Below are 26,505 nucleotides of genomic sequence, written 5' to 3' on the forward strand. Positions count from 1 at the left end.
TACCTGCAAGGGAAGGGAGGAGGTGAATGATCAGGCAAGCAGGTGGGAAAGCTTGCAGACTCCAACTATCAGCCGGGCCCATCCAATCCTGCCTCTGGAAAGCCCCGCAGATATGTAAGTACCTGCCAGGGAATGGAGGGGGAGAACTATCAGGAAAGCAGGTGGACAAGCTTGCAGACTCCACCCCTCAGCCGGGCCCATCCAATCCTGCCTCTGGCAAGCCCCGCAGAGATGTAAGTACCTGCCAGGGAAGGGAGGAGGAGAAAAATCAGGCAACATGGTGGAAAAGCTGGCAGACTTCTCCCCTCAGCTGGGCCCTTCCAATCCTGCCTCTGGCAAACCTGGTAGAGATGTAAGTACTTGCCAGGGAAGGGAGGTGGAGAAAAATCAGGCAAGCAGGTGGAAAAGCTTGCAGACTCCACCCCTCATCCGGCTAGTCCCCAGCTGGGCCCTTCCAATCCTGCCTCTGGCAAGCCCTGCAGAGATGTAAGTACCTGCCAGGGAAGGGAGGAGGTGAATTTTCAGGCAAGCAGGTCGGCAAGCTTGCAGACTCCAACTATCAGCCGGGCCCTTCCAATCGTGCCTCTGGCAAGCCCCGCAGAGATGTAGGTACCTGCCAGGGAAGGGAGGAGGAGAAAAATCAGGCAAGATGGTGGAAAAGCTGGCAGACTTCACCTCTCAGCTGGGCCCTTCCAATCCTGCCTCTGGCAAACCCGGCAGAGAAGTAAGTACCTGCCAGGGAAGGGAGGAGGAGAAAAATCAGGCAAGCAGGTGGAAAAGCTTGCAGACTCCACCCCTCATCCGGCCAGTCCCCCAGCTGGGTCCTTCCAATCCTGACTCTGGCAATTCCCGCAGTGTTGTAAGTACCTGCCAGGGAAGGGAGGAGGAGAACAATCAGGCAGATATGCTTGGAGACTACACCGCTCAGCTGGGCCCTCCCAATCCTGTATCTGGCAAGCCCCGCAGAGATATAAGTACCTGCCAGGGTAGGGAGGAGTAGAACAATCAGGCAAACTGATGGACAAGCTTGCAGACTCCACCCCTCAGCCTGGACCTTCCAATCCTGACTCTGGCAAACCCTGCAGAGGTGTAAGTACCTGCCAGGGAATGGAGGAGGAGAATGATCAGGCAAGTAGGTGGACAAGCTTGCAGACTCCACACCTCAGCTGGGCCCTTCCAATCCTGCCTCTGGCAAGCCCCGCAGAGATGTAAGTACCTGCCAGGGAAGGGAGGAGGAGAAAAATCAGGCAAGATGGTGGAAAAGCTTGCAGACTTCACCTCTCAGCTGGGCCCTTCCAATCCTGCCTCTGGCAAACCCGGCAGAGAAGTAAGTACCTGCCAGGGAAGGGAGGAGGAGAAAAATCAGGCAAGCAGGTGGAAAAGCTTGCAGACTCCACCCCTCATCGGCCAGTCCCCCAGCTGGGTCCTTCCAATCCTGACTCTGGCAATTCCCGCAGTGTTGTTAGTACCTGCCAGGGAAGGGAGGAGGAGAACAATCAGGCAGATATGCTTGGAGACTACACCCCTCAGCTGGGCCCATCCAATCCTGTGTCTGGCAAGCCCGCAGAGATATAAGTACCTGCCAGGGTAGGGAGGAGTAGAACAATCAGGCAAGCTGATGGACATGCTTGCAGACTCCACCCCTCAGCCTGGACCTTCCAATCCTGACTCTGGCAAACCCTGCAGAGATGTAAGTACCTGCCAGGGAATGGAGGAGGAGAATGATCAGGCAAGCAGGTGGACAAGCTTGCAGACTCCACACCTCAGCTGGGCCCTTCCAATCCTGCCTCTGGCAAGCCCTGCAGAGATGTAAGTACCTGCCAGGAAGGGAGGAGGTGAATGATCAGGCAAGCAGGTCGGCAAGCTTGCAGACTCCAACTATCAGCCGGGCCCTTCCAATTCTGCCTCTGGAAAGCCCCGCAGATATGTAAGTACATGCCAGGGAATGGAGGGGGAGAACTATCAGGAAAGCAGGTGGACAAGCTTGCAGACTCCAACTCTCATCTGGGCCCTTCCAATACTGCCTATGGCAGGACCTGCAGATATGTAAGTACCTGCCAGGGAAGGGAGAAAGAGAACGATCAGGAAAGCAGGTGGACAAGCTTGAAGACTCCAACCCTCAGACGGTCCCTTCCAATCCTGCCTCCTGCAAGCCTCACAGAGATGTAAGAACCTGACAGGTTAGGGAGGAGGAGAACGATCTGGCAAGCAGGTGGGCACTCTTGCAGACTCCAACCATTAGCCGGGCCCTTCCAATCCTGCCTCTGGCAAGCCCTGCAGAGATGTAAGTACCTGCCAGGGAAGGGAGGAGGAGAAAAATCAGGCAAGCAGGTGGGAAAAGCTTGCAGACTGCACACCTCAGTCGTCTAGTCCCCCAGCTGGGCCCATCCAATACTGCCTATGGCAGGACCCGCAGAGATTAAAGTACCTGCCAGGGAAGGGAGGAGGAGAAAAATCCGGCAAGCAGGTGGAAAAGCTTGCAGACTCCACCCCTCATCCGGCCAGTCCCCCAGCTGGGCCCTTCCAATCCTGACTCTGGCAATTCCTGCAGTGTTGTAAGTACCTACCAGGGAAGGGAGGAGGAGAACAATCAGGCAGATATGCTTCGAGACTACACCCCTCAGCTGGGCCCTTCCAATCCTGTGTCTGGCAAGCCCCGCAGAGATATAAGTACCTGCCAGGGTAGGGAGGAGTAGAACAATCAGGCAAGCTGATGGACAAGCTTGCAGACTCCACCCCTCAACCGGGACCTTCCAATCCTGACTCTGGCAAACCCTGCAGAGGTGTAAGTACCTGCCAGGGAATGGAGGAGGAGAATGATCAGGCAAGCAGGTGGACAAGCTTGCAGACTCCACACCTCAGCTGGGCCCTTCCAATCCTGCCTCTGGCAAGCCCCACAGAGATGAATGTACCTGCCAGGGAAGGGAGGAGGAGAAAAATCAGGCAAGATGGTGGAAAAGCTTGCAGACTTCACCTCTCAGCTGGGCCCTTCCAATCCTGCCTCTGGCAAACCCGGCAGAGAAGTAAGTACCTGCCAGGGAAGGGAGGAGGAGAATAATCAGGCAAGCAGGTGGAAAAGCTTGCAGACTCCACCCCTCATCCGGCCAGTCCCCCAGCTGGGTCCTTCCAATCCTGACTCTGGCAATTCCCGCAGTGTTGTAAGTACCTGCCAGGGAAGGGAGGAGGAGAACAATCAGGCAGATATGCTTGGAGACTACACCCCTCAGCTGGGCCCTCCCAATCCTGTATCTGGCAAGCCCCGCAGAGATATAAGTACCTGCCAGGGTAGGGAGGAGTAGAACAATCAGGCAAGCTGATGGACAAGCTTGCAGACTCCACCCCTCAGCCTGGACCTTCCAATCCTGACTCTGGCAAACCCTGCAGCGGTGTAAGTACCTGCCAGGGAATGGAGGAGGAGAATGATCAGGCAAGCAGGTGGACAAGCTTGCAGACTCCACACCTCAGCTGGGCCCTTCCAATCCTGCCTCTGGCAAGCCCTGCAGTGATGTAAGTACCTGGAAGGGAGGAGGTGAATGATCAGGCAAGCAGGTCGGGAAGCTTGCAGACTCCAACTATCAGCCGGGCCCTTCCAATTCTGCCTCTGGAAAGCCCCGCAGATATGTAAGTACATGCCAGGGAATGGAGGGGGAGAACTATCAGGAAAGCAGGTGGACAATCTTGCAGACTCCAACTCTCAGCTGGGCCCTTCCAATACTGCCTCTGGCAGGACCTGCAGATATGTAAGTACCTGCCAGGGAAGGGAGAAAGAGAACGATCAGGAAAGCAGGTGGACAAGCTTGCAGACTCCAACCCTCAGACGGTCCCTTCCAATCCTGCCTCCTGCAAGCCTCGCAGAGATGTAAGAACCTGACAGGGAAGGGAGGAGGAGAACGATCTGGCAAGCAGGTGGGCACTCTTGCAGAATCCAACCATTAGCCGGGCCCTTCCAATCCTGCCTCTGGCAAGCCCTGCAGAGATGTAAGTACCTGCCAGGGAAGGGAGGAGGAGAAAAATAAGGCAAGCAGGTGGGAAAAGCTTGCAGACTGCACCCCTCAGTCGTCTAGTCCCACAGCTGGGCCCATCCAATACTGCCTATGGCAGGACCCGCAGAGATGAAAGTACCTGCCAGGGAAGGGAGGAGGAGAAAAATCCGGCAAGCAGGTCGGCAAGCTTGCAGACTCCACCCCTCATCCGGCCAGTCCCCCAGCTGGGTCCTTCCAATCCTGACTCTGGCAATTCCCGCAGTGTTGTAAGTACCTGTCAGGGAAGGGAGGAGGAGAACAATCAGGCAGATATGCTTGGAGACTACACCCCTCAGCTGGGCCCTTCCAATCCTGTGTCTGGCAAGCCCCGCAGAGATATAAGTACCTGCCAGGGTAGGGAGGAGTAGAACAATCAGGAAAGCTGATGGACAAGCTTGCAGACTCCACCCCTCAGCCGGGACCTTCCAATCCTGACTCTGGCAAACCCTGCAGAGATGTAAGTACCTGCCAGGGAATGGAGGAGGAGAATGATCAGGCAAGCAGGTGGACAAGCTTGCAGACTCCACACCTCAGCTGGGCCCTTCCAATCCTGCCTCTGGCAAGCCCCGCTGAGATGAAAGTACCTGCCAGGGAAGGGAGGAGGAGAAAAATCAGGCAAGATGGTGGAAAAGCTTGCAGACTTCACCTCTCAGCTGGGCCCTTCCAATCCTGCCTCTGGCAAACCCGGCAGAGAAGTAAGTACCTGCCAGGGAAGGGAGGAAGAGAAAAATCAGGCAAGCAGGTGGAAAAGCTTGCAGACTCCACCCCTCATCCGGCTAGTCCTCCAGCTGGGCCCTTCCAATACTGCCTCTGGCAAGACCCGCAGAGATGTAAGTACCTGCCTGGGAAGGGAGGAGGAGAAAAATCAGGCAAGCAGGTGGAAAAGCTTGCAGACACCACCCCTCATCCGGCTAGTCCCCCAGCTGGACCCTTCCAATACTGCCTCTGGCAAGACGCGCAGAGATGTAAGTACCTGCCAGGGAAGGGAGGAGGAGAAAAATCAGGCAAGCAGGTGGAAAAGCTAGCAGACACCACCCCTCAGCTGGGCCCTTCCAATCCTGCCTCTGGCAAGCCCTGTACAGATGTAAGTACCTGCCAGGGAAGGGAGGAGGTGAATGATCAGGCAAGCAGGTCGGAAAGCTTGCAGACTCCAACTATCAGCTGGGCCATTCCAATCCTGCCTCTGGCAAGCCCGGCATATTTGTAAGTACCTGCAAGGGAAGAGAGGAATTGAACAATCAGGCAAGCAGGTGGACAAGCTTGCAGACTCCAACTCTCACCTGGGCCCTTCCAATCCTGCCTCTGGCAAGCCCCGCATAGTTGTAAGTACCTTCCAGGGAAGGGAGGAGGAGAAAAATCAGGCAAGCAGGTGGAAAAGCTTGCAGACTGCACCCCTCAGACGTCTAGTCCCCCAGCTGGGCCCTTCCGATACTGCCTATGGCAGGACCCGCAGAGATGAAAGTACCTGCCAGGGAAGGGAGGAGGCGAAAAATAAGGCAAGCAGGTGGAAAAGCTTGCAGACTCCACCCCTCAGCTGGGCCCTTCCAATCCTGTCTCTGGCAAGCCCAGCATATTTGAAAGTACCTGCCAGGGAAGGGAGGAAGAGAACGATCAGGAAAGCAGGTGGACAAGCTTGCAGACTCCAACTCTCAGCTGGGCCCTTCCAATACTGCCTCTGGCAGGACCCGCAGAGATGTAAGTACCTGCCAGGGAAGGGAGGAGGAGAAAAATCAGGCAAGCAGGTAGAAAAACTTGCAGGCTCCACCCCTCAGCTGGGCCCTTCCAATCCTGCCTCTGGCAAGCCCGGCATAGTTGTAAGTACCTGCCAGGGTAGGGAGGAGAAGAACAATCAGGCAAGCTGGTGGACAAGCTTGCAGACTCCACCCCTCAGCTGGGACCTTCCGATCTTGACTCTGGCAAACCCTGCTGAGGTGTAAGTACCTGCGAGGGAAGGGAGGAGGAGAAAAATCAGGCAAGCAGGTGGAAAAGCTTGCAGACTCCAACTCTCAGCTGGGCCCTTCCAATTCTGCCTCAAGCAAGCCCCGCATAGTTGTAAGTACCTGCCAGAGAACGGAGGAGGAGAAAAATCAGGCAAGCAGGTGGAAAAGCTTGCAGACTCCACCCCTCAGCTGGGCCCTTCCAATCCTGCCTCTGGCAAGCCCGGCATAGTTGTAAGTACCTGCCAGGGTAGGGAGGAGAAGAACAATCAGGCAAGCTGGTGGACAAGCTTGCAGACTCCACCCCTCAGCTGGGACCTTCCGATCCTGACTCTGGCAAACCCTGCTGAGGTGTAAGTACCTGCCAGGGAAGGGAGGAGGAGAACGATCAGGCAAGCAGGTGGACAAGCTTGCAGACTCCAACTATAAGCCGGGCCCTTCCAATCCTGCCTCTGGAAAGAACCGCAGATATGTAAGTACCTGCCAGGGAATAGAGGGGGAGAACTATCAGGAAAGCAGGTGGAAAAGCTTGCAGACTCCACCCCTCAGCTGGGCCCTTCCAATCCTGCCTCTGGCAAACCCGGCAGAGAAGTAAGTACCTGCCAGGGAAGGGAAGAGGAGAAAAATCAGGCAAGCAGGTGGAAAAGCTTGCAGACTCCACCCCTCATCCGGCCAGTCCCCCAGCTGGGCCCTTCCAATCCTGACTCTGGCAATTCCCGCAGTGTTGTAAGTACCTGCCAGGGAAGGGAGGAGGAGAACAATCAGGCAGATAAGCTTGGAGAGTACACCCCTCAGCTTGGCCCTTCCAATCCTGTGTCTGGCAAGCCCCGCAGAGATATAACTACCTGCCAGGGTAGGGAGGAGTAGAACAATCAGGCAAGCTGATGGACAAGCTTGCAGACTCCACCCCTCAGCCGGGACCTTCCAATCCTGACTCTGGAAAACCCTGCAGAGGTGTAAGTACCTGCCAGGGAAGGGAGGAGGAGAATGATCAGGCAAGCAGGTGGACAAGCTTGCAGACTCCACACCTCAGCTGGGCCCTTCCAATCCTGCCTCTGGCAAGCCCTGCAGAGGTGTAAGTACCTGCCTGGGAAGGGAGGAGGTGAATGATCAGGCAAGCAGGTCGGCAAGCTTGCAGACTCCAACTATCAGCCTTGCCCTTCCAATCCTGCCTCTGGAAAGACCCGCAGAAATGTAAGTACCTGCCAGGGAATAGAGGGGGAGAACTATCAGGAAAGCAGGTGGACAAGCCTGCAGACTTCACCCCTCAGCCGGGCCCTTCCAATCCTGCCTCTGGCAAGCCCCGCAGAGATGTAAGTACCTGCCAGGGAAGGGAGGAGGAGAAAAATGAGGCAAGATGGTGGAAATGCTTGCAGACTTAACCTCTCAGCTGGGCCCTTCCAATCCTGCCTCTGGCAAACCCGGCAGAGAAGTAAGTACCTGCCAGGGAAGGGAGGAGGAGAAAAATCAGGCAAGCAGGTGGAAAAGCTTGCAGACTCCACCCCTCATCCGACTAGTCCTCCAGCTGGGCCCTTCCAATACTGCCTCTGGCAAACCCGGCAGAGAAGTAAGTACCTGCCTGGGAAGGGAGGAGGAGAAAAATCAGGCAAGCAGGTGGAAAAGCTTGCAGACTCCACCCCTCAGCTGGGCCCTTCCAAACCTGCCTCTGGCAAGCCCGGCATAGTTGTAAGTACCTGCCAGGGTAGGGAGGAGAAGAACAATCAGGCAAGCTGGTGGACAAGCTTGCAGAATCCACCCCTCAGCTGGGACCTTCCGATCCTGACTCTGGCAAACCCTGCTGAGGTGTAAGTACCTGCCAGGGAAGGGAGGAGGAGAACGATCAGGCAAGCAGGTGGACAAGCTTGCAGACTCCACCCCTCAGCCGGGCCCTTCCAGTCCTGCATCTGGCAAGCCCCGCAGAGATGTAAGTACCTGCCAGGGAAGGGAGGAGGAGAAAAATCAGGCAAGCAGCTGGAAAAGCTTGCAGACTCCACCCCTCAGCTGGGCCCTTCCAATCCTGCCTCTGGCAAGCCCGGCATATTTGTAAGTACCTGCCAGGTAAGAGAGTAGTTGAACAATCAGGCAAGCAGGTGAACAAGCTTGCAGACTCCAACTCTCAGCTGGGCCCTTCCAATCCTGCCTCAAGCAAGCCCCGCATAGTAGTAAGTACCTGCCAGAGAAGGGAGGAGGAGAAAAATCAGGCAAGCAGGTGGAAAAGCTTGCAGACTGCACCCCTCAGTCGTCTCGTCCCCCAGCTGGGCCCTTCCGATACTGCCTATGGCAGGACCCGCAGAGATGAAAGTACCTGCCAGGGAAGGGTGGAGGAGAAAAATCAGGCAAGCAGGTGGAAAAATTTGCAGACTCGAAACCTCAGCCGGCCAGTCCCCCAGCTGGGCCCTTCCAATCCTGACTCTGGCAATTCCCGCAGGGTTGTAAGTACCTGCCAGGGAAGGGAGGAGGAGAACAATCAGGCAGATAAGCTTGGAGACTACAACCCTCAGCTGGGCCCTTCCAATCCTGTGTCAGGCAAGCCCCGCAGAGATATAAGTACCTGCCAGGGTAGGGAGGAGTAGAACAATCAGGCAAGCTGATGGACAAGCTTGTAGACTCCACACCTCAGCCGGGACCTTCCAATCCTGACTCTGGCAAACCCTGCAGAGGTGTAAGTACCTGCCAGGGAAGGGAGGAGGAGAATGATCAGGCAAGCAGGTGGACAAGCTTGCAGATTCCACACCTCAGCTGTGCCCTTCCAATCCTGCCTCTGGCAAGCCCTGCAGAGATGTAAGTACCTGCCAGGGAAGGGAGGAGGTGAATGATCAGGCAAGCAGGTCGGCAAGCTTGCAGACTCCAACTATCAGCTGGGCCCTTCCAATCCTGCCTCTGGCAAGCCCCGCAGAGATATATGTACTTGCCAGGGAAGGGAGGAGGAGAAAAATCAGGCAAGATGGTGGAAAAGCTTGCAGACTTCACCTCTCAGCTGGGCCCTTCCAATCCTGCCTCTGGCAAACCCGGCAGAGATGTAAGTACCTGCCAGGGAAGGGAGGAGGAGAAAAATCAGGGAAGCAGGTGGAAAAGCTTGCAGACACCACCCCTCATCCGGCTAGTCCCCCAGCTGGGCCCTTCCAATACTGCCTTTGGCAAGACGCGCAGAGATGTAAGTACCTGCCAGGGAAGGGAGGAGGAGAAAAATCAGGCAAGCAGGTGGAAAACTAGCAGACACCACCCCTCAGCTGGGCCCTTCCAATCCTGCCTCTGGCAAGCCCTGCAGAGATGTAAGTACCTGCCAGGGAAGGGAGGAGGTGAATGATCAGGCAAGCAGGTCGGCAAGCTTGCAGACTCCAACTATCAGCTGGGCCATTCCAATCCTGCCTCTGGCAAGCCCGGCATATTTGTAAGTACCTGCAAGGGAAGAGAGGAATTGAGCAATCAGGCAAGCAGGTGGACAAGCTTGCAGACTCCAACTCTCAGCTGGGCCTTTCCAAGCCTGCCTCTGGCAAGCCCGGCATATTTGTAAGTACCTGCCAGGGAAGATAGGTGTTGAACGCACGCAAGCAGGTGGACAAGCTTGCAGACTCCAACTCTCAGCTGGGCCCTTTCAATCCTGCCTCTGGCAATCCACGCATAGTTGTAAGTACCTGACAGGGAAGGGAGGAGGAGAAAAATCAGGCAAGCAGGTGGAAAAGCTTGCAGACTGCACCCTTCAGTCGTCTAGTCCCCCAGCTGGGCCCTTCCGATACTGCCTATGGCAGGACCCGCAGAAATGAAAGTACCTGCCAGGGAAGGGGGAGGAGAAAAATCAGGCAAGCAGGTGGAAAAACTTGCAGACTCGACACCTCAGCCGGCCAGTCCCCCAGCTGGGCCCTTCCAATACTGACTCTGGCAAGCCCGGAATAGTTGTAAGTACCTGCCAGGGAAGGGAGGAGGAGAACGATCAGGAAAGCAGGTGGACAAGTTTGCAGGCTCCACCCCTCAGCCGGGCCCTTCCAATCCTGCATCTGGCAAGCCCCGCAGAGATGTAAGAACCTGCCAGGGAAGGGAGGAGGAGAATAATCAGGCAAGCAGCTGGAAAAGCTTGCAGACTCCACCCCTCAGCAGGGACCTTCCAATCCTGCCTCTGGCAAGCCCGGCATAGTTCTAAGTACCTGCCAGGGAAGGGAGGAGGAGAACGATCAGGAAAGCAGGTGGACAAGCTTGCAGTCTCCAACTCTCAGCTGGGCCCTTCCAATACAGCCTCTGGCAGGACCTGCAGAGATGTAAGTACCTGCTACGGAAGGGAGGAGGAGAAAAATCAGGCAAGCAGGTGGAAAAGCTTGCAGACTCCACCCCTCAGCTGGGCCCTTCTAATACTGCCTCTGGCAAGCCCGGCATATTTGTAAGTACCTGCCATGGAAGAGAGGAGTTGAACAATCAGGCAAGCATTTGGACAAGCTTGCAGACTCCAACTCTCAGCTGGGCCCTTCCAATCCTGCCTCTGGCATGCTCCGCATAGTTTTAAGTACCTGCCAGGGAAGGGAGGAGGAGAAAAATCAGGCAAGCAGGTAGAAAAGCTTGCAGACTGCACCCCTCAGTCGTCTAGTCCCCCAGCTGGGACCTTTCGATACTGCCTATGGCAGGACCCGCAGAGATGAAAGTACCTGCCAGGGAAGGGAGGAGGAGAAAGATCAGTCAAGCAGGTGGAAAAACTTGCAGAATCGACACCTCAGCCGGCCAGTCCCCCAGGTGGGCCCATCCAATCCTGACTCTGGCAATTCCCGCAGGGTTGTAAGTACCTGCCAGGGAAGGGAGGAGGAGAACAATCAGGCAGATAAGCTTGGAGACTACACCCCTCAGCTGGGCCCTTCCAATCCTGTGTCTGGCAAGCCCCGCAGAGATATAAGTACCTGCCAGGGTAGGGAGGAGTAGAACAATCAGGCAAGCTGATGGACAAGCTTGCAGACTCCACCCCTGAGCCGGGACCTTCCAATCCTGACTCTGGCAATCCCTGCAAAGGTGTAAGTACCTGCCAGGGAAGGGAGGAGGAGAATGATCAGGCAAGCAGGTGGACAAGCTTGCAGACTCCAAACCTCAGATGGGCACTTCCAATCCTGCCTCTGGCAAGCCCTGCAGAGATGTAAGTACCTGCCAGGGAAGGGAGGAGGTGAATGATCAGGCAAGCAGGTCGGCAAGCTTGCAGACTCCATCTATCAGCCGGGCCCTTCCAATCCTGCCTCTGGCAAGCCCGGAATAGTTGTAAGTACCTGCCAGGGAAGGGAGGAGGAGAACGATCAGGAAATCAGGTGGACAAGCTTGCAGACTCCAACTGTCAGCTGGGCCCATCCAATACTGCCTCTGGCAGGACCTGCAGAGATGTAAGTACCTGCCAGGGAAGGGAGGAGTAGAAAAATCAGGCAAGCAGCTGGAAAAGCTTGCAGACTCCACCCCTCATCCGGCTAGTCCCCCAGCTGGGCCTTTCCAATACTGCCTCTGGCAAGACCCGCAGATATGTAAGTACCTGCCAGGGAAGGGAGGAGGAGAAAAATCAGGCAAGCAGCTGGAAAAGCTTGCAGACACCACCCGTCAGCTGGGCCCATCCAATCCTGCCTCTGGCAAGCCCGGCATAGTTGTAAGTTCCTGCCAGGGAAGGGAGGAGGAGAAAAATCAGGCAAGCAGTTGGAAAAGCTTTCAGACTGCACCCCTCAGTCGTCTAGTCCCCCAGCTGGTCCCTTCCGATACTGCCTATGGCAGGACCCGCAGAGATGAAAGTATCTGCCAGGGAAGGGAGGAGGAGAAAAATCAGGCAAGCAGGTGGAAAAACTTGCAGACTCGACACCTCAGCCGGCCAGTCCCCCAGCTGGGCCCTTCCAATCCTGACTGTGGCAATTCCCGCAGGGTTGTAAGTACCTGCCAGGAAAGGGAGAAGGAGAGCAATCAGGCAGATAAGGTTGGAGACTACACCCCTCAGTTTGGCCCTTCCAATCCTGTCTCTGGCAAGCCCCGCAGAGATATTAGTTCCTGCCAGGGTAGGGAGGAGTAGAACAATTAGGCAAGCTGATGGACAAGCTTGCAGACTCCAACCCTCAGCCGGGACCATCCAATCCTGACTCTGGCAAACCCTGCAGAGGTGTAAGTAACTGCCAGGGAAAGGAGGCGGAGAACGATCAGGCAAGCAGGTGGAAAAGCTTGCAGACTCCAACTATCAGCCGGACCCTTCCAATGCTGCCTCTGGAACGCCCTGCAGAGATGCAAGTACCTGCCAGGGAAGGGAGGAGGAGAACGATCAGGAAAGCAGGTGGACAAGCTTGCAGACTCCACCCCTCAGCCGGGCCCTTCCAATACTTCCTCTGGCAATCCCCGCAGGGTTGTAAGTACCTGCCAGGGAAGGGAGGAGGAGAAAAATCAGGCAAGCAGGTGGAAAAGCTTGCAGACACCACCCCTTAGCTGGGCCCTTCCAATCCTGCCTCTGGCAAACCTCGCATAGTTGTAAGTACCTGCCAGGGAAGGGAGGAGGAGAAAAATCAGGCAAGCAGGTGGAAAAGCTAGCAGACTGTACCCCTCAGTCGTCTAGTCCCCAACTGGGCCCTTCCGATACTGCCTATGGCAGGACCCGCAGAGATGTAAGTACCTGCCAGGGAAGGGGGAGGAGAAAAATCAGGCAAGCAGGTGGAAAAACTTGCAGACTCGGCACCTCAGCCGGAGAGTCCCACAGCTGGGCTCTTCCAATACTGACTCTGGCAATTCCCGCAGGGTTGTAAGTACCTGCCAGGAAAGGGAGGAGAAGAACAATCAGGCAGATCAGGTTGGAGACTACAACCCTCAGCTGGGCCCTTCCAATCCTGTCACTGGCAAGACCCGCAGAGATATAAGTACCTGCCAGGGAAGGGAGGAGGAGAACGATCAGGCAAGCAGGTGGACAAGCTGGCAGACTCCACCCCTCAGCAGGGCCCTTCCAATCCTGCATCTGGCAAGCCCCGCAGAGATTTAAGTACCTGCCAGGGAAGGGAGGATGAGAAAAATCAGGCAAGATGGTGGATAAGCTTGCAGATTTCACCCCTCAGATGGGCCCTTCCAATCCTGCCTCTGGCAAACCGGGCAGAGATGTAAGTACCTGCCAGGGAAGGGAGGAGGAGAAAAATCAGACAAGCAGGTGGAAAAGCTTGCAGACTCCACTGCTCAGCTGGGCCCTTCCAATCCTGCCTCTGGCAAGCCCGGCATAGTTGTAAGTACCTGCCAGGGTAGGGAGGAGAAAAACAATCAGGAAAGCTGGTGGACAAGCTTGCAGACTCCACCCCACAGCTGGGACCTTCCAATCCTGAATCTGGCAAACCCTGCAGAGATGTAAGTACCTGCAAGGGAAGGGAGGAGGAGAACGATCAGGCAAGCAGGTGGACAAGCATGCAGATTCCACCCCTAAGCCGGGCCCTTCCAGTCCTGCATCTGGCAAGCCCCGCAGAGATGTAAGTCCCTGCCAGGGATGGGAGGAGGAGAAAAATCAGGCAAGCAGCTGGAAAAGCTTGCAGGCTCCACCCCTCAGCAGGGCCCTTCCATTCCTGCCTCTGGCAAGCCCGGCATATTTGTAAGTACCTGCCAGGGAAGAGAGGAGTTGAACAATCAGGCAAGCATGTGGACAAGCTTGCAGACTCCAACTCTCAGCTGGTCCCTTCCAATCCTGCCTCTGGCAAGCCCCGCATAGTTGTAAGTACCTGCCAGGGAAGGGAGGAGGAGAAAAATCAGGCAAGCAGGTGGACAAGCTTGCAGACTCCACCCCACAGCCGGGCCCTTCCAATCCTGCCACTGGCAAGCCCCGCAGAGATGTAAGTACCTGCCAGGGAAGGGAGGAGGAAAAAATCAGGCAAGATGGTGGAAAAGCTTGCAGACTTCACCACTCAGCTGGGCCCTTCCAATCCTGCCTCTGGCAAACCCGGCAGAGATGTAAGTACCTGCCAGGGAAGGGAGGTGGTGAAAAATCAGGCAAGCAGATGGAAAAGCTTGCAGACTCTACCCCTCATCCGGATAGTCCCCCAGCTGGGCCTTTCCAATACTGCCTCTTGCAAGACCCGCAGATATGTAAGTACCTGCCAGGGAAGGGAGGAGGAGAAAAATCAGGCCAGCAGGTGGAAATGCTTGCAGACCCCACCCCTCAGCTGGGCCCTTCCAATCCTGCCTCTGGCAAGCCCGGCATAGTTGTAAGTACCTGCCAGGGAAGGGAGGAGTAGAACGATCAGGAAAGCAGGTGGAAAAGCTTGCAGACTCCACACCTCAGCTGGGCCCTTCCAATCCTGCCTCTGGCAAGCCCTGCATAGTAGTAAGTACCTGCCAGGGAAGGAAGGAGGATAAAAATCAGGCAAGCAGGAGGAAAAACTTGCAGACTCGACACCTCAGCCGGCCAGTCCCCCAGCTAGGCCCTTCCAATTCTGCCTCTGGCAAGCCCTGCAGAGATGTAAGTACCTGCCAGGCAAGGGAAGAGGAGAATGATCAAGCAAACAGGTGGGCAAGCTTGCAGACTCCAACCATCAGCCGGGAGTTTCCAATGCTGCCTCTGGAAAGCCCCGCAGAGATGCAAGTACCTGCCAGGGAAGGGAGGAGTAGAACGATCAGGAAAGCAGGTGGAAAAGTTGCAGACTCCACACCTCAGCTGGGCCCTTCCAATCCTGCCTCTGGCAAGCCCTGCATAGTAGTAAGTACCTGCCAGGGAAGGAAGGAGGATAAAAATCAGGCAAGCAGGAGGAAAAACTTGCAGACTCGACACCTCAGCCGGCCAGTCCCCCAGCTAGGCCCTTCCAATTCTGCCTCTGGCAAGCCCTGCAGAGATGTAAGTACCTGCCAGGCAAGGGAAGAGGAGAATGATCAAGCAAACAGGTGGGCAAGCTTGCAGACTCCGACCATCAGCCGGGAGTTTCCAATGCTGCCTCTGGAAAGCCCCGCAGAGATGCAAGTACCTGCCAGGGAAGGGAGGAGGAGAAAAATCAGGCAAGCAGGTGGAAAAGCTTGCAGACTCCACCCCTCAGCTGGGCCCTTCTAATCCTGCCTCTGGCAAGCCCGGCATATTTGTAAGTACCTGCCGGGGAAGAGAGGAGTTGAACAATCAGGCAAGCAGGTGGACAAGCTTGCAGACTCCAACTCTCAGCTGGGCCCTTCCAATCCTGCCTCTGGCATGCCCCACATAGTTGTAAGTACCTGCCAGGGAAGGGAGGAGGAGAAAAATCAGGCAAGCAGGTAGAAAAGCTTGCAGACTGCACCCCTCAGTCGTCTAGTCCCCCAGCTGGGACCTTCCGATACTGCCTATGGCAGGACCCGCAGAGATGAAAGTACCTGCCAGGGAAGGGAGGAGGAGAAAGATCAGGAAAGCAAGTGAAAAAACTTGCAGACTCGACACCTCAGCCGGCCAGTCCCGCAGCTGGGCCCATCCATTCCTGACTCTGGCAATTCCCGCAGGGTTGTAAGTACCAGCCAGGGATGGGAGGAGGAGAACAATCAGGCAGATAAGCTTGGAGACAACACCCCTCAGCTGGGCACTTCCAATCCTGTGTCTGGCAAGCCCCGTAGAGATATAAGTACCTGACAGCGTAGGGAGGAGTAGAACAATCAGGCAATCTGATGGACAAGCTTGCAGACTCCACCCCTCAGCCGGGACTTTCCAATCCTGACTCTGGCAAACCCTGCAGAGGTGTAAGTACCTGCCAGGGAAGGGAGGAGGAGAATGATCAGGCAAGCAGGTGGAAAAGCTTGCAGACTCCACTGCTCAGCTGGGCCCTTCCAATCCTGCCTCTGGCAAGCCCGGCATAGTTGTAAGTACCTGCCAGGGTAGGGAGGAGAAAAACAATCAGGAAAGCTGGTGGACAAGCTTGCAGACTCCACCCCACAGCTGGGACCTTCCAATCCTGAATCTGGCAAACCCTGCAGAGATGTAAGTACCTGCAAGGGAAGGGAGGAGGAGAACGATCAGGCAAGCAGGTGGACAAGCATGCAGATTCCACCCCTAAGCCGGGCCCTTCCAGTCCTGCATCTGGCAAGCCCCGCAGAGATGTAAGTCCCTGCCAGGGATGGGAGGAGGAGAAAAATCAGGCAAGCAGCTGGAAAAGCTTGCAGGCTCCACCCCTCAGCAGGGCCCTTCCATTCCTGCCTCTGGCAAGCCCGGCATATTTGTAAGTACCTGCCAGGGAAGAGAGGAGTTGAACAATCAGGCAAGCATGTGGACAAGCTTGCAGACTCCAACTCTCAGCTGGTCCCTTCCAATCCTGCCTCTGGCAAGCCCCGCATAGTTGTAAGTACCTGCCAGGGAAGGGAGGAGGAGAAAAATCAGGCAAGCAGGTGGACAAGCTTGCAGACTCCACCCCACAGCCGGGCCCTTCCAATCCTGCCACTGGCAAGCCCCGCAGAGATGTAAGTACCTGCCAGGGAAGGGAGGAGGAAAAAATCAGGCAAGATGGTGGAAAAGCTTGCAGACTTCACCACTCAGCTGGGCCCTTCCAATCCTGCCTCTGGCAAACCCGGCAGAGATGTAAGTACCTGCCAGGGAAGGGAGGTGGTGAAAAATCAGGCAAGCAGATGGAAAAGCTTGCAGACTCTACCCCTCATCCGGATAGTCCCCCAGCTGGGCCTTTCCAATACTGCCTCTTGCAAGACCCGCAGATATGTAAGTACCTGCCAGGGAAGGGAGGAGGAGAAAAATCAGGCCAGCAGGTGGAAATGCTTGCAGACCCCACCCCTCAGCTGGGCCCTTCCAATCCTGCCTCTGGCAAGCCCGGCATAGTTGTAAGTACCTGCCAGGGAAGGGAGGAGTAGAACGATCAGGAAAGCAGGTGGAAAAGCTTGCAGACTCCACACCTCAGCTGGGCCCTTCCAATCCTGCCTCTGGCAAGCCCTGCATAGTAGTAAGTACCTGCCAGGGAAGGAAGGAGGATAAAAATCAGGCAAGCAGGAGGAAAAACTTGCAGACTCGACACCTCAGCCGGCCAGTCCCCCAGCTAGGCCCTTCCAATTCTGCCTCTGGCAAGCCCTGCAGAGATGTAAGTACCTGCCAGGCAAGGGAAGAGGAGAATGATCAAGCAAACAGGTGGGCAAGCTTGCAGACTCCAACCATCAGCCGGGAGTTTCCAATGCTGCCTCTGGAAAGCCCCGCAGAGATGCAAGTACCTGCCAGGGAAGGGAGGAGTAGAACGATCAGGAAAGCAGGTGGAAAAGTTGCAGACTCCACACCTCAGCTGGGCCCTTCCAATCCTGCCTCTGGCAAGCCCTGCATAGTAGTAAGTACCTGCCAGGGAAGGAAGGAGGATAAAAATCAGGCAAGCAGGAGGAAAAACTTGCAGACTCGACACCTCAGCCGGCCAGTCCCCCAGCTAGGCCCTTCCAATTCTGCCTCTGGCAAGCCCTGCAGAGATGTAAGTACCTGCCAGGCAAGGGAAGAGGAGAATGATCAAGCAAACAGGTGGGCAAGCTTGCAGACTCCGACCATCAGCCGGGAGTTTCCAATGCTGCCTCTGGAAAGCCCCGCAGAGATGCAAGTACCTGCCAGGGAAGGGAGGAGGAGAAAAATCAGGCAAGCAGGTGGAAAAGCTTGCAGACTCCACCCCTCAGCTGGGCCCTTCTAATCCTGCCTCTGGCAAGCCCGGCATATTTGTAAGTACCTGCCGGGGAAGAGAGGAGTTGAACAATCAGGCAAGCAGGTGGACAAGCTTGCAGACTCCAACTCTCAGCTGGGCCCTTCCAATCCTGCCTCTGGCATGCCCCACATAGTTGTAAGTACCTGCCAGGGAAGGGAGGAGGAGAAAAATCAGGCAAGCAGGTAGAAAAGCTTGCAGACTGCACCCCTCAGTCGTCTAGTCCCCCAGCTGGGACCTTCCGATACTGCCTATGGCAGGACCCGCAGAGATGAAAGTACCTGCCAGGGAAGGGAGGAGGAGAAAGATCAGGAAAGCAAGTGAAAAAACTTGCAGACTCGACACCTCAGCCGGCCAGTCCCGCAGCTGGGCCCATCCATTCCTGACTCTGGCAATTCCCGCAGGGTTGTAAGTACCAGCCAGGGATGGGAGGAGGAGAACAATCAGGCAGATAAGCTTGGAGACAACACCCCTCAGCTGGGCACTTCCAATCCTGTGTCTGGCAAGCCCCGTAGAGATATAAGTACCTGACAGCGTAGGGAGGAGTAGAACAATCAGGCAATCTGATGGACAAGCTTGCAGACTCCACCCCTCAGCCGGGACTTTCCAATCCTGACTCTGGCAAACCCTGCAGAGGTGTAAGTACCTGCCAGGGAAGGGAGGAGGAGAATGATCAGGCAAGCAGGTGGACAAGCTTGCAGACTCCACACCTCAGCTGGGCCCTTCCAATCCTGCCCCTGGCAAGCCCTGCAGAGATGTAAGTACCTGCCAGGGAAGGGAGGTGGTGAATGATCAGGCAAGCAGGTCGGCAAGCTTGCAGACTCCATCTATCAGCCGGGCCCTTCCAATCCTGCTTCTGGTAAGACCCGCAGATATGTAAGTACTTGCCAGGGAATAGAGGGGGAGAACTATCAGGAAAGCAGGTGGACAAGCTTGCAGACTCCACCCCTCAGCCGGGCCCTTCCAATCCTTCCTCTGGCAAGCACCGCAGAGATGTAAGTACATGCCAGGGAAGGGAGGAGGAGAAAAATCAGGCAAGCAGGTGGAAAAGCTTGCAGACTCCACCCCTCATCCAGCTAGTCCCCCAGCTGGGCACTTCCAATCCCGGCTCTGGCAAGACCCGCAGAGATGTAAGTACCTGCCAGGGAAAAGAGGGGGAGAACTATCCGGAAAGCAGGTGGACAAGCTTGAAGACTCCACCCCTCAGCCGGGCCCTTCCAATCCTTTCTCTGGCATGCCCCGCAGAGATGTAAGTACCTGCCAGGGAAGGGAGGAGTTGAACAATCAGGCAAGCTGATGGACAAGCTTGCAGACTCCACCCCTCAGCCGGGCCCTTCCAATCCTGCCACTGGCAAGCCCCGCAGAGATGTAAGTACCTGCCAGGGAAGGGAGGAGGAGAAAAATCAGGCAAGCAGCTGGAAAAGCTTGCAGACTCCACCCCTCAGCTGGGCCCTTCCAATCCTGCCTCTGGCAAGCCCGGCATATTTGTAAGTAACTGCCAGGGAAGAGAGGAGTTGAACAAACAGGCAAGCAGGTGGACAAGCTTGCAGACTCCACACCTCAGCTGGGCCCTTCCAATCCTGCCTCTGGCAAGCCCCACATAGTTGTAAGTACCTGCCAGGGAAGGAAGAAGGAGAAAAATCAGGCAAGCAGGTGGAAAAACTTGCAGACTCGACACCTCAGCCGGCCAGTCCCCGAGCGGGGCCCTTCCAATACTGAATCTGGCAATTCCCGCAGGGTTGTAAGTACCTGCCAGGAAAGGGAGGAGAAGAACAAACAGGCAGATCGGGTTGGAGACTACAACCCTCAGCTGGGCCCTTCCAATCCTGTCTCTGGCAAGACCCGCAGAGATATAAGTACCTGCCAGGGAAGGGAGGAGAAGAACGATCAGGCAAGCAGGTGGACAAGCTTGCAGACTCCATCCCTCAGCCGGGCACTTCCAATCCTGCCACTGGCAAGCCCCGCAGTGATGTAAGTACCTGCCAGGGAAGGGAGGAGGAGAAAAAGCAGGCAAGCAGCTGGAAAAGCTTGCAGACTCCACCCCTCAGCTGGGCCCTTCCAATCCTGCCTCTGGCAAGCCCGGCATAGTTGTAAGTACCTGCCAGGGAAGGGAAGAGGAGAACGATCAGGAAAGAAGGTGGACAAGCTTGCAGACTCCAACTGTCAGCTGGGCCCTTCCAATACTGCCTCTGGTAGGACCTGCAGAGATGTAAGTACCTGCCAGGGAAGGGAGGAGGAGAAAAATCAGGCAAGCAGGTGGAAAAGCTTGCAGACTGCACCCCTCAGTCGTCTTGTCCCCCAGCTGGGCCGTTCCGATACTGCCTATGGCAGGACCCACAGAGATGAAAGTACCTGCCAGGGAAGGGAGGAGGAGAAAAATCAGGCATGCAGGTGGAAAAACTTGCAGACTCGACAACTCAGCCGGCCAGTCCGCCAGGTGGGCCCTTCCAATCCTGACTCTGGCAATTCCCGCAGGGTTGTAAGTACCTGCCAGGAAAGGGAGGAGGAGAACAATCAGGCAGATAAGGTTGGAGACGACACCCCTCAGCTTGGCCCTTCCAATCCTGTCTCTGGCAAGCCCCGCAGAGATATTAGTTCCTGCCAGGGTAGGGAGGAGTAGAACAATCAGGCAAGCTGATGGACAAGCTTGCAGACTCCAACACTCAGCCGGGACCTTCCAATCCTGCCTCTGGCAAGCCCTGCATAGTAGTAAGTACCTGCCAGGGAAGGAAGGAGGAGAAAAATCAGGCAAGCAGGAGGAAAAACTTGCAGACTCGACACCTCAGCCCGCCAGTCCCCCAGCTAGGCCCTTCAAATTCTGCCTCTGGCAAGCCCTGCAGAGATGTAAGTACCTGCCAGGCAAGGGAAGAGGAGAATGATCAAGCAAACAGGTGGGCAAGCTTGCAGACTCCAACCATCAGCCGGGAGTTTCCAATGCTGCCTCTGGAAAGCCCCGCAGAGATGCAAGTACCTGCCAGGGAAGGGAGGAGGAGAACGATCAGGAAAGCAGGTGGACAAGCTTGCAGACTCCACCCCTCAGCCGGGCCCTTCCAATCCTGCCTCTGGCAAGCCCCGCAGAGATGTAAGTAGCAGCCAGGGAAGGGAGGAGGAGAAAAATCAGGCAAGCAGGTGGAAAAGCTTGCAGACTCCACCCCTCAGCTGGGCCCTTCTAATCCTGCCTCTGGCAAGCCCGGCATATTTGTAAGTACCTGCCGGGGAAGAGAGGAGTTGAACAATCAGGCAAGCAGGTGGACAAGCTTGCAGACTCCAACTCTCAGCTGGGCCCTTCCAATCCTGCCTCTGGCATGCCCCACATAGTTGTAAGTACCTGCCAGGGAAGGGAGGAGGAGAAAAATCAGGCAAGCAGGTAGAAAAGCTTGCAGACTGCACCCCTCAGTCGTCTAGTCCCCCAGCTGGGACCTTCCGATACTGCCTATGGCAGGACCCGCAGAGATGAAAGTACCTGCCAGGGAAGGGAGGAGGAGAAAGATCAGGAAAGCAAGTGGAAAAACTTGCAGACTCGACACCTCAGCCGGCCAGTCCCGCAGCTGGGCCCATCCATTCCTGACTCTGGCAATTCCCTCAGGGTTGTAAGTACCAGCCAGGGAAGGGAGGAGGAGAACAATCAAGCAGATAAGCTTGGAGACTACACCCCTCAGCTGGGCCCTTCCAATCCTGTGTCTGGCAAGCCCCGTAGAGATATAAGTACCTGACAGCGTAGGGAGGAGTAGAACAATCAGGCAATCTGATGGACAAGCTTGCAGACTCCACCCCTCAGCCGGGACCTTCCAATCCTGACTCTGGCAAACCCTGCAGAGGTGTAAGTACCTGCCAGGGAAGGGAGGAGGAGAATGATCAGGCAAGCAGGTGGACAAGCTTGCAGACTCCACACCTCAGCTGGGCCCTTCCAATCCTGCCTCTGGCAAGCCCTACAGAGATGTAAGTACCTGCCAGGGAAGGGAGGTGGTGAATGATCAGGCAAGCAGGTCGGCAAGCTTGCAGACTCCATCTATCAGCCGGGCCCTTCCAATCCTGCCTCTGGAAAGACCCGCAGATATGTAAGTACCTGCCAGGGAATAGAGGGGGAGAACTATCAGGAAAGCAGGTGGACAAGCTTGCAGAATCCACCCCTCAGCCGGGCCCTTCCAATCCTTCCTCTGGCAAGCCCCGCAGAGATGTAAGTACATGCCAGGGAAGGGAGGAGGAGAAAAATCAGGCAAGCAGGTGGAAAAGCTTGCAGACTCCACCCCTCATCCGGCTAGTCCCCCAGCTGGGCACTTCCAATCCCGGCTCTGGCAAGACCCGCAGAGATGTAAGTACCTGCCAGGGAAAAGAGGGGGAGAACTATCCGGAAAGCAGGTGGACAAGCTTGAAGACTCCACCCCTCAGCCGGGCCCTTCCAATCCTTTCTCTGGCATGCCCCGCAGAGATGTAAGTACCTGCCAGGGAAGGGAGGAGTTGAACAATCAGGCAAGCTGATGGACAAGCTTGCAGACTCCACCCCTCAGCTGGGCCCTTCCAATCCTGCCACTGGCAAGCCCCGCAGAGATGTAAGTACCTGCCAGGGAAGGGAGGAGGAGAAAAATCAGGCAAGCAGCTGGAAAAGCTTGCAGACTCCACCCCTCAGCTGGGCCCTTCCAATCCTGCCTCTGGCAAGCCCGGCATATTTGTAAGTAACTGCCAGGGAAGAGAGGAGTTGAACAAACAGGCAAGCAGGTGGACAAGCTTGCAGACTCCACACCTCAGCTGGGCCCTTCCAATCCTGCCTCTGGCAAGCCCCACATAGTTGTAAGTACCTGCCAGGGAAGGAAGAAGGAGAAAAATCAGGCAAGCAGGTGGAAAAACCTGCAGACTCGACACCTCAGCCGGCCAGTCCCCCAGCTGGGCCCTTCCAATACTGACTCTGGCAATTCCCGCAGGGTTGTAAGTACCTGCCAGGAAAGGGAGGAGAAGAACAATCAGGCAGATCGGGTTGGAGACTACAACCCTCAGCTGGGCCCTTCCAATCCTGTCTCTGGCAAGACCCGCAGAGATATAAGTACCTGCCAGGGAAGGGAGGAGAAGAACGATCAGGCAAGCAGGTGGACAAGCTTGCAGACTCCACCCCTCAGCCGGGCCCTTCCAATCCTACCACTGGCAAGCCCCGCAGAGATGTAAGTACCTGCCAGGGAAGGGAGGAGGAGAAAAAGCAGGCAAGCAGCTGGAAAAGCTTGCAGACTGCACCCCTCAGTCGTCTAGTCCCCCAGCTGGGCCCTTCCGATACTGCCTATGGCAGGACCCACAGAGATGAAAGTACCTGCCAGGGAAGGGAGGAGGAGAAAAATCAGGCATGCAGGTGGAAAAACTTGCAGACTCGACAACTCAGCCGGCCAGTCCGCCAGGTGGGCCCTTCCAATCCTGACTCTGGCAATTCCCGCAGGGTTGTAAGTACCTGCCAGGAAAGGGAGGAGGAGAACAATCAGGCAGATAAGGTTGGAGACTACACCCCTCAGCTTGGCCCTTCCAATCCTGTCTCTGGCAAGCCCCGCAGAGATATTAGTTCCTGCCAGGGTAGGGAGGAGTAGAACAATCAGGCAAGCTGATGGACAAGCTTGCAGACTCCACCCCTCAGCTGGGCCCTTCTAATCCTGACTCTGGCAAGCCCTGCATAGTTGTAAGTACCTGCCAGGGAAGGGAGGAGTAGAACGATCAGGAAAGCAGGTGGAAAAGCTTGCAGACTCCACACCTCAGCTGGGCCCTTCCAATCCTGCCTCTGGCAAGCCCTGCATAGTAGTAAGTACCTGCCAGGGAAGGAAGGAGGATAAAAATCAGGCAAGCAGGAGGAAAAACTTGCAGACTCGACACCTCAGCCGGCCAGTCCCCCAGCTAGGCCCTTCCAATTCTGCCTCTGGCAAGCCCTGCAGAGATGTAAGTACCTGCCAGGCAAGGGAAGAGGAGAATGATCAAGCAAACAGGTGGGCAAGCTTGCAGACTCCAACCATCAGCCGGGAGTTTCCAATGCTGCCTCTGGGAAGCCCCGCAGAGATGCAAGTACCTGCCAGGGAAGGGAGGAGGAGAATGATCAGGCAAGCAGGTGGGAAAGATTGCAGACTCCAACACTCAGCCGGGCCCTTCCAATCCTGCCTCTGGCAAACCCGGCAGAGATGTAAGTACCTGCCAGGGAAGGGAGGTGGTGAAAAATCAGGCAAGCAGATGGAAAAGCTTGCAGACTCTACCCCTCATCCGGATAGTCCCCCAGCTGGGCCTTTCCAATACTGCCTCTGGCAACACCCGCATATATATAAGTACCTGCCAGGGAAGGGAGGAGGAGAAAAATCAGGCAAGCAGGTGGAAATGCTTGCAGACCCCACCCCTCAGTTGGGCCCTTCCAATCCTGCCTCTGGCAAGCCCGGCATCGTTGTAAGTACCTGCCAGGGAAGGGAGCTTGCAGACTCCAACTCTCAGCTGGGCCCTTCCAATCCTGCCTCTGGCAAGCCCCGCATAATTGTTAGTACCTGCCAGGGAAGGGAGGAGGAGAAAAATCAGGCAAGCAGGTGGAAAAGCTTGCAGACTGCAACCCTCAGTCGTTTAGTCCCCCAGCTGGGCCCTTCCGATGCTGCCTATGGCAGGACCCGCAGAGATGAATGTACCTGCCACCGAAGGGAGGAGGAGAAAATTCAGGCAAGCAGGTGGAAAAACTTGCAGACTCGACACCTCAGCCGGCCAGTCCCCCAGCTGGGCCCTTCCAATCCTGACTCTGGCAATTCCCGCAGGGTTGTAAGTACCTGCCAGGAAAGGGAGGAGGAGAACAATCAGGCAGATAAGGTTGGAGACTACAACCCTCAGCTGGGCCCTTCCAATCCTGTCTCTGGCAAGACCCGCACAGATATATGTACCTGCCAGGGAAGGGAGGATGAGAACGATCAGGCAAGCAGCTGGAAAAGCTTGCAGACTCCACCCCTCAGCTGGGCCCTTCCAATCCTGCCTCTGACAAGCCCGGCATAGTTGTAAGTACCTGCCAGGGTAGGGAGGAGAAGAACAATCAGGCAAGCTGGTGGACAAGCTTGAAGACTCCACCCCTCAGCTGGGACCTTCCAATCCTGACTCTGGCAAACCCTGCAGAGGTATAAGTACCTGCCAGGGTAGGGAGGAGTAGAACAATCAGGCAAGCTGGTGGACAAGCTTGCAGACTCCACCCCTCAGCTGGGACCTTCCAATCCTGACTCTGGCAAACCCTGCAGAGGTATAAGTACCTGCCAGGGAAGGGAGGAGGAGAACGATCAGGCAAGCAGGTGGACAAGCTTGCAGACTCCACCCCTCAGCCGGGCCCTTCCAATCCTGCATCTGGCAAGCCCCGCAGAGATGTAAGTACCTGCCAGGGAAGGGAGGAGGAGAAAAATTAGGCAAGCAGCTGGAAAAGCTTGCAGACTGCACCCCTCTGTCGTCTAGTCCCCCAGCTGGGCCCTTCCGATACTGCCTATGGCAGGACCCGCAGAGGTGAAAGTACCTGTCAGGGAAGGGAGGAGGAGAAAAATCAGGCAAGCAGGTGGAAAAACTTGCAGACTCGACACCTCAGCCGGCCAGTCCCCCAGCTGGGCCCTTCCAATCCTGACTCTGGAAATTCCCGCAGGGTTGTAAGTACCTGCCAGGAAAGGGAGGAGGAGAACTATCAGGCAGATAATGTTGGAGACTACACCCCTCAGCTTGCCCCTTCCAATCCTGTCTCTGGCAAGCCCCGCAGAGATATTAGTTCCTGCCAAGGTAGGGAGGAGTAGAACAATCAGGCAAGCTGATGGACAAGCTTGCAGACTCCAACCCTCAGCCGGGAACTTCCAATCCTGACTCTGGCAAACCCTGCAGAGGTGTAAGTACCTGCCAGGGAAGGGAGGAGGAGAAAAATCAGGCAAGCAGTTGGAAAAGCTTGCAGACTCCACTCCTCAGCTGGGCCATTCCAATCCTGCCTCTGGCAAGCCCGGCATAGTTGTAAGTACCTGCCAGGGTAGGGAGGAGAAGAACAATCAGGAAAGCTGGTGGACAAGCTTGCAGACTCCACCCCACAGCTGGGACTTTCCAATCCTGACTCTGGCAAACCCTGCAGAGGTGTAAGTACCTGCCAGGGAAGGGAGGAGGAGAACGATCAGGCAAGAAGGTGGACAAGCTTGCAGACTCCATACCTCAGCTGGGCCCTTCCAATCCTGCCTCTGTAAAGCCCCGCAGATATGTAAGTACCTGCCAGGGAAAGGAGGGGGAGAACTATCAGGAAAGCAGGTGGACAAGCTTGCAGTCTCCACCCCACAGCCGGACCCTTCCAATCCTGCCACTGGCAAGCCCAGCAGAGATGTAAGTACCAGCCATGGAAGCGAGGAGGAGAAAAATCAGGCAAGATGGTGGAAAAGCTTGCAGACTTCACCCCTCAGCTGGGCCCTTCCAATCCTGCCTCGGGCAAACCTGGCAGACATGTAAGTACCTGCCAGGGAAGGGAGGTGGAGAAAAATCAGGCAAGCAGGTGGAAAAGCTTGCAGACTCCACCCCTCATCCGGCTAGTCCCCCAGCTGGGCCTTTCCAATCCTGCCTCTGGCAAGACCCGCAGAGATATAAGTACCTGCCAGGGAAGGGAGGAGGAGAAAAATCAGGCAAGCAGCTGGAAAAGCTTGCAGACTCCACCCCTCAGCTGGGCCCTTCCAATCCTGCCTCTGACAAGCCCGGCATAGTTGTAAATACCTGCCAGGGTAGGGAGGAGAAGAACAATCAGGCAAGCTGGTGGACAAGCTTGCAGTCTCCACCCCTCAGCTGGGACCTTCCATTCCTGACTCAGGCAAACCCTGCAGAGGTGTAAGTACCTGCCAGGGAAGGGAGGAGGAGAACGATCAGGCAAGCAGGTGGACAAGCTTGCAGACTCCACCCCTCAGCTGGGACCTTCCAATCCTGACTCTGGCAAACCCTGCAGAGGTGTAAGTACCTGCCAGGGAAGGGAGGAGGAGAACGATCAGG

Source organism: Tiliqua scincoides, chromosome 3 (assembly GCF_035046505.1).
Source record: "Tiliqua scincoides isolate rTilSci1 chromosome 3, rTilSci1.hap2, whole genome shotgun sequence".
Taxonomy (NCBI): domain Eukaryota; kingdom Metazoa; phylum Chordata; class Lepidosauria; order Squamata; family Scincidae; genus Tiliqua; species Tiliqua scincoides.